This window comes from Meriones unguiculatus, chromosome 8, assembly GCF_030254825.1.
Source record: "Meriones unguiculatus strain TT.TT164.6M chromosome 8, Bangor_MerUng_6.1, whole genome shotgun sequence".
NCBI classification, from domain to species: Eukaryota; Metazoa; Chordata; class Mammalia; order Rodentia; family Muridae; genus Meriones; species Meriones unguiculatus.
In genome coordinates this window covers 50,015,390-50,023,051 of record NC_083356.1, presented here as the reverse complement: position 1 = coordinate 50,023,051, position 7,662 = coordinate 50,015,390, and the positions used below count along the sequence as shown (strand labels likewise).

The window sequence follows — 7,662 nt, the reverse complement described above, 5'->3', positions numbered from 1 at the left end:
ATAATGGCATGAAAAGGCACAAACGAAGAATATAAGCAAGTACCATGGGATTGATGAGGATTGAGGTGGATGGCATTGGATAGGAGCTGGGAGATGGATAGTGAGGATATTGAGACAGTTTAAGTGAAAGATCTGCCCCGCCCAAGGTAAATAAGGAAATTATAAACCTAAAAGATGTCTGTGTCTCATTATTTGTGAAGGCAGTGGTGGTGGATTAAATAATACCACCATTGTAATCATAAGGTTAATAATAAGCATTATATATATATATATATATGTATATATCCCAACACCCAATTTATTTTTAACTTACTACCACCCATTTATTTTTAATTTACTAAGACACTAGTGTTTTTCTTCCTTTGATTGAGTACGTGAAATTGCTAGTAGCATGCCAGTGAAGCCTCGCCCCTAACTAGCCATCTAAGTAGTCTTTTTTTCCGGTGACTGTCTCAACTTTCCCCATGGAAACCTGGTTGCTCTAGATATTATAACCTCGCTCTGAAAACATCCCCTGTGGAGATACCACTACAGATAAAACCAGAATGTTTTACCACTACTACTACCATTATGTTCTTGATCCAGTCACAACTGCTGCAGACATACTATATGGATTTTGGAAGGTCTTAGCAAGTGCTGTAGGACGCCTAAGTCTATGTCTATGTCTCTGTCTCTATCTCTATCCCTTTACATTTATATCTGTTCACTGCAGATCGGTTGCTAAGAACCGCTTCAGTAAGTCATGGGGAATACTCGCTATCATTTGTTCCTGTAAAGGGTTTGCACTTGATAATACTAGAGGTTGTACTATCACTGCTGCGAATGAAATCTTTCACTTACATGCCACAGCAGTCATAATTACCTCTGCCCCTCCTGGCCACATCACCAAGCTAGTTGGGTAATTTTTGAGCCAGGCAAGAGGTATTCTCATTTATTTTTCCAAATTGAAATATTAGTCCCAATAAAGTGCATCTTTAAAATACTCTTATTTTGTCTATATATTTTTTTAATTTTTACCAGAAGTTGAACTAGCACAATGCTAGTAACAGAAGACATGAAAAAGGGCAGCAGAAGAACAGCAGTAGCAACTATAGAATTGAAGGATTTCAGAGAATATCAGGCTGTGAAGACTGTGTAGGGCTCTGTTGATCTCCAGTGCTGGAATATTTCCAGAGAGTTGCCAAACGTATTGGCACAGGAGACAACTTCCTGAACAGAACACCAACAGCACAGGCTCTAAGAGCAACAATCAATAAATGGGACCTCATGAAACTGAAAAGTTTCTGTAAAGCAAAGGATACCGTCATCAAAACAAAACGACTGCCTACAGATTGGGAAAGAATCTTCACTAACCCTTTATCTGACAGAGGACTAATATCCAGTATATACAAAGAACTAAAGAAGCTGAAAAGCAGCAATCCAAGTAATCCAATTAAAAAATGGGGAACAGAGCTAAACAGAGAATTCTCGACAGAGGAATATCGAATGGCAGAAAAACACTTAAAGAAATGCTCATCCTCATTAGCCATCAGGGAAATGCAAATCAAAACGACCCTGAGATATCACCTTACACCCATCAGAATGGCCAAGATGAAAAACTCAAGCAATAACACATGCTGGAGAGGTTGTGGAGAAAGGGGAACCCTGCTCCACTGCTGGTGGGAATGTAAACTGGTACAACCACTCTGGAAAGCTATCTGGCGCTTTCTAAGACAAATAGGAATAGTGCTTCCTCCAGACCCAGCTATACCACTGCTAGGTATATACCCAAAGTTTGTTCAAGTACACAAAAAGGACACTTGCTCAACCATGTTTATAGCAGCTCTATTTGTAATAGCCAGAACCTGGAAACAACCCAGATGTCCATCAACGGTGGAATGGGTACAGAAATTGTGGTATTTTTATACAATGGAATACTACTCAGCAATCAAAAAGGAGGAAATCATGAAATTTGCAGGCAAATGGTGGGATCTAGAAAAGATCATTCTGAGTGAAATATCCCAGAAGGAGAAAGACAAACATGGGATATACTCACTTATATAGACCTATAAGATATGATAAACATAATGAAATCTATACACCTAAAAAAAGATAATCAATTGAGCGGACATGGGGTAAGATGATCAATCCTCGTTTAGAAAGACAGATGGGATGTGCATTGAACGTATGACAGGAGTCTACTGAGCGCATCTGAAAGACTCTAACTAGCAGTGTTTTCAAAGCAAAGACTCATGACCAAACCTTTGGCAGAGTACAGGGAATCATAAGAAAGAAGGGGAGTTAGTCTGATGGGGAAAGGATACGAGCTCCACAAGGACCAAATATATCTGGGCACAGGGTCTTTTCTGAGACTGACATTCAACCAAGGACCATGTATGGATATAACCTAGAACCTCCACTCAGATGTAGCCTGTGGTAGCTCAGTAACCAATTGGTTTCCCAAAGTGAGGGGAACAGGGACTATTTCTAACAGGAACTCGATGACTGGCTCTTTGGTCTCCCCACCCCCGAAGGGAGGAGCAGTCCTGTTAGGCCACAGAGGAGGGCTTTGCAGCCAGTCCTGAAGATACCTGATAAAACAGGATCAGATGAATGGGGAGGAGGTCCCCCCCATCAGTGGACTTGGAAAGGGGCACGGTGGAGATGAGGGAGGGAGGGAGGGAGGGACTGGGAGGGAATGAGGGATCGGGACACGGCTGGGATACAGAGTTAATAAAATGTAACTGATAAAAAAAAATAAATAAATAAACAATAAAAAAAAAAAAAAAAAAAGAAACTCAGAGAAAAAAAAAAAAAAAGATTCTGGCTTCGGAATCTGGAATCATAGTTCTCCAGCTCTGAGAGCGTGAAGCCATAAGCTTCAGAATCCATCAGGCTAGCCAATAAGCCTTTGACACCTGAAGGCTCAGGATTGTCAACAGTGGAATTGCTACTGCTTGCAATCAATTTCCACCTGAGCAGATCCTGAAGCTCCCTGGGAGCAATACACTGTCCTCCCAGCCTCTCTCAACAAATGAACTGCTTTACCATTTACTCACTCAGTGTAATTTTTCTATGTTCGTTTTCTATCAGTGTGAACACAAGTATCAGAGTCTTCTACTTTCTACATCAAAATCAAGCTTATCAAGCAATGTACCTAGTATGATTTTTTTAATCTTAATATTCTAGGTTCTTCACTTAAGATTCAGGCATTTGTTCTTTTGGACAAAAAGTAGAATCTAACTAAGGTTGCATTTAAAATTAAATTAGTGCTTATAGTTGAGACTTCCAACACCCTGCAGAAGCTTATTAACATTAAAATAGTTTAATATAAAGCATTCTGGTTTGGTATAAACGAAGGAGGAGGAAAAGGAAAAGACATAGAAATGAAGAAGAGAGTTTAAAAAAAGGAAGAGGGAAAAGAAGAGAAAAATGGAAGATCAGGGGTATGAAAATGATGAGGGAGAGGAGGAAGGGAAGACAAAGTGTAGAATGTTTTTAGTGTGGTACTTTGCTTTAGGAGTAATTGACTATAATCTATAATAAAGAAAATAAGAATACAATTTAGGAGTGAATTTTTGCCACATGAAAAGTTAAAACCCTTTTTATTAAACATATTGAGCTGTATGAAAGTGGAAAATTTATTGAGGAATAGGGTTTTTTTCTGTTTATATTATTTTTTTATTAATTACATTTTATTCACTTTATGTCCCCCATAAGCCCCTCCCTCTTCCCCTCCCAGTCCCACCCTCCCTCTCCCTTCTTCATGCATGCCCCTCCCCAAGTCCACTGATAGAGGAGATCCTCCTCTCCTTCCTTCTGATCTTAGTCTATCAGATCACATCAGGATTGGCTGCATTGTCATCTTCTGTGGCCTGGTAAGGCTGCTCCCCGCTCAGGGAGAGGTGATCAAAGAGCAGGCCAATCAGATTATGTCAGAGGAAGTCCCTCTTCCCATTACTATGTAACCCACTTGGACACTAAACTGCCATGGGCTACATCTGTGCAGGGGTTCTAGGTTATCTCCATGCCTGGTACTTGGTTGGAGTATAAGTCTCTTGGAAGACCCCTGTGTTTGAATTTTCTGGTTCTATTGCTCTCCTTGTGGCGTTCCTGTCCTCTCCAGATCCAGATCTTACTATTTCCCACTTCTTACATAAGATTCTATGCACTCTGCCCAACAGTTGGCCGTAAGTCTCAGTGTCTGCTTTGATAGTCTGTGTCAATCGCTCTTCTAACATCAGTGTTTTCCTTCAAAAAGTATAAGCTGATTTACCAACTCTATAATATACATGGGTAATTTTTTCCACAACTAAAAATTATAAAACTAATATTAAAGTATGTACAAAAGTAGAATGTATATTATGTCTATCCTCTAACAATTCAATTTGTATAATTTTATGCAAATATAGATTTGTTGAGCACCTACTTACATGGGTTTGACTATATTTTGTTATTTCTTGCTTATCAAAAGAAACAAGGAGCAAAAAAATTATTCTCTAAATTTTAAACTCTATACCATAGTTTTATGTAATGTTTTAGTTAATGTGATTAAATGTATGTATACTGTCCCATGTTATTACTATAAAAGGGTATATTTTATACAACTTATTCTTATTTGCACTAAGTTTAGATAAAAAATTAAAAATAGTAAGTTCCTGTTATTATCCCTGGGGACAAAATACTGTATCTTTAGTATTTGTAACAGAAAATCACTTAGTTAAAGCAAAATCAATGTTAAAGCTGTTGCATTCTAAGCTAAGATTCAACTTTATGAGCAATACTTATGCAAGTCTATCACTTTGATTTTTTAATCAAACAATATTATTAATTTGCATATGCTTTCTGGAAGGTGAACCAACATAGATGAATTAAGGAGTTGGTTGTATTAAAATCTGCACACTGTGGTCTGGCAAAATTAAAATAATGCTGCACAATTCAAAATAAGTTGTTTCCAAAAGATATGAGTAAGGAAAAGTATCAAATGTAAAGCCATGTGAGTTTAATTTTTATGTCTTTCGGTCAAATATTCTGAGTGAAATATCCCAGAAGGAGAAAGACAAACACGGGATATACTCACTTATATAGACCTATAAGATATGATAAACATAATGAAATCTATACACCAAAAAAAAAAAAATCAATTGAGCAGACATGGGGTAAGATGATCAATCCTTGTTTAGAAAGACAGATGGGATGTGCATTGAACGTATGACAGGAGTCTACTGAGCGCATCTGAAAGACTCTAACTAGCAGTGTTTTCAAAGCAAAGAGTCATGACCAAACCTTTGGCAGAGTACAGGGAATCATAAGAAAGAAGGGGAGTTAGTCTGTTGGGGAAAGGATAGGAGCTCCACAAGGACCAAATATATCTGGGCACAGGGTCTTTTCTGAGACTGACATTCAACCAAGGACCATGTATGGATATAACCTAGAACCTCCACTCAGATGTAGCCTGTGGTAGCTCAGTAACCAATTGGTTTCCCAAAGTGAGGGGAACAAGGACTATTTCTAACAGGAACTCAATGACTGGCTCTTTGGTCTCCCCACCCCCGAAGGGAGGAGCAGTCCTGTTAGGCCACAGAGGAGGGCTTTGCAGCCAGTCCTGAAGATACCTGATAAAACAGGATCAGATGAATTGGGGAGGAGGTCCCCCCTATCAGTGGACTTGGAAAGGGGCATGGTGGAGATGAGGGAGGGAGGGAGGGACTGGGAGGGAATGAGGGATCGGGACACGGCTGGGATACAGAGTTAATAAAATGTAACTGATAAAAAAATAATAATAAAATAAAAAAAAGACCTGGAAAAAAATACCTTACATTTCCAGCTATATTAGACATACATCAACTAATTATGAGATGTAATATGTGTATATTGTCAATTTACATCTTTGTTAGGAATTTTGTCAAATACTTATGATGATGTTTTTAATACAGTAGGGAAAGTAAACTTGGCTATTAAAATATTTACATGCAGCTGGGGCCACTGTCACCTATTCCAGACCAGCTGCTGTGTGCCCAACACCCTCCAATCATGCACTAGTGATCCCAAAAGTATCAAACTCCAAGATGGCAATCCTCAAGGACCATTGGATTATGAATCTTCTTAAAGAAGAACAGGCTCCGCAGAACAAGATTACAGTTGTTGGGGTTGGTGCTTTCATTGGCAGATGAGCTTGCTCTTGTTGATGCCATAGAAGGCAAACTGAAGGGAGAGATGATAGGTCTCCAGCACAGCAGCCTGTTCCTTGGAGCACCAAAAATTGTCTCTAGCAAAGACTGTATATCGTGTGAATGCAAACTCCAAGCTGGTCATCATCACAGCAGGAACCTGCTAGGAAGAAAGAGAGAGCTGACTCAATTCGGTCCAGTGAAATGTGAACATCTGCAGGTTCATCATTTCCAACAATGTTAAGTACAGTCCAACGCGCAAACTGCTCATTGTTTCCAATCCAGTGGACATCTTGACCTACGTGGCTTGAAAATAAGTAGTTTCTCCCCAGACTGAGTTATCGGAAATGGTTCTACTCTGTTCATTACCTGATGGGAGAAAGGTTGGGAGTTGACCCCCTAAGCTGTCATGAGTGATTTCATAGGTGAGCACAGAGACTCCAGTGTACCTGTTGGAGTGACTTCCAGGGTCTCCCTGAAGAATCTGAACCCAGATCTTGGCACTGACAAAAATAAGGAGCAGAGGAAGGAGGTTCACAAACAGGTATTTGAAGTGCCTATGGGGTGATAAAACTGGCCTCTCTGTGGCAGACTTGGCTGAGAGCTTAACAAAGACTGTTAGTCAGATGCATCCCATTTCCACCATGAATAAGGGTCTCTGTGGGAAAACATGATGTCTTCCTCAGTGTTTCTTGTCCTGAGACAAAATGGAATCTCAGATGTTGTGAGGGTGACTCTGATGCTCAAGAGGAGGCCTGCCGGAGGAAGAGACCTGATAAGCTATGGGGGGGCCAGAAAGAGCTGCAATTCTAAAGTACACCCCCTCTCCTAGCTCTTCACTGTCCAGGCTGCAGCAAGGTTTCTTTGGAGACCATGCACTGTCTCCTCGTCTGAGCTGTGGTTAGTGCAGTTGTGTTCAGGTGGTCTGGGGAAAACCTCAGTTCCCACAGCTCTACTCTGATGCTAAGTGATACTTGGTTAGTGTGATAACCAAAGAAACCTGGTTACCGTGATAGTCCTACTGTCTCCAAGACACACTGCCAATGGTGTGCAGGCGTCTTGTATCCTGGGAGCCTGCTGTGTCACTGTTCTGTGCACCTTCACCTCAACGAACATGTCTAGGCCAGTGAGTTCCCAATTAGTCAAAACCTGTTCAGTATGTAAATTCATTATGTATATCTGTGCATAACTGTTCTAAAGGATATGATTTTGTGTATTATATGTGTCTGTAGTGTACACTGCAATATTATGTAAAAAGTAAGATCTGTGTGTGGATGATATAACCAACTACTCAAGTGTCATGTCAATGAAAACACCAAATAAACCTTGAACAGTGAAAAAAATTTACATGTAATATTAGGATTTTTTTGACAATGTTTCACTGTGTAGCCCTGACTGGCTTCCAACTCACTAAGTAGACCATAATGGCCTCTACTCCACTGAGATCTGCCTTCCTCCTTCTAGAGTGCTGGGATTAATTGCATGCAATATTGTTAATATGACCAGCAGTGTC

The 7,662-nt window shown here is 40.0% G+C and overlaps 1 pseudogene; it reads left to right on the top strand.

Moving 5' to 3' along the window:
- Positions 1 to 6,047: 6,047 nt before the first annotated feature.
- LOC110566037 (L-lactate dehydrogenase A chain-like) lies at positions 6,048 to 6,962 on the top strand (annotated as a pseudogene).
- Positions 6,963 to 7,662: the final 700 nt, after the last annotated feature.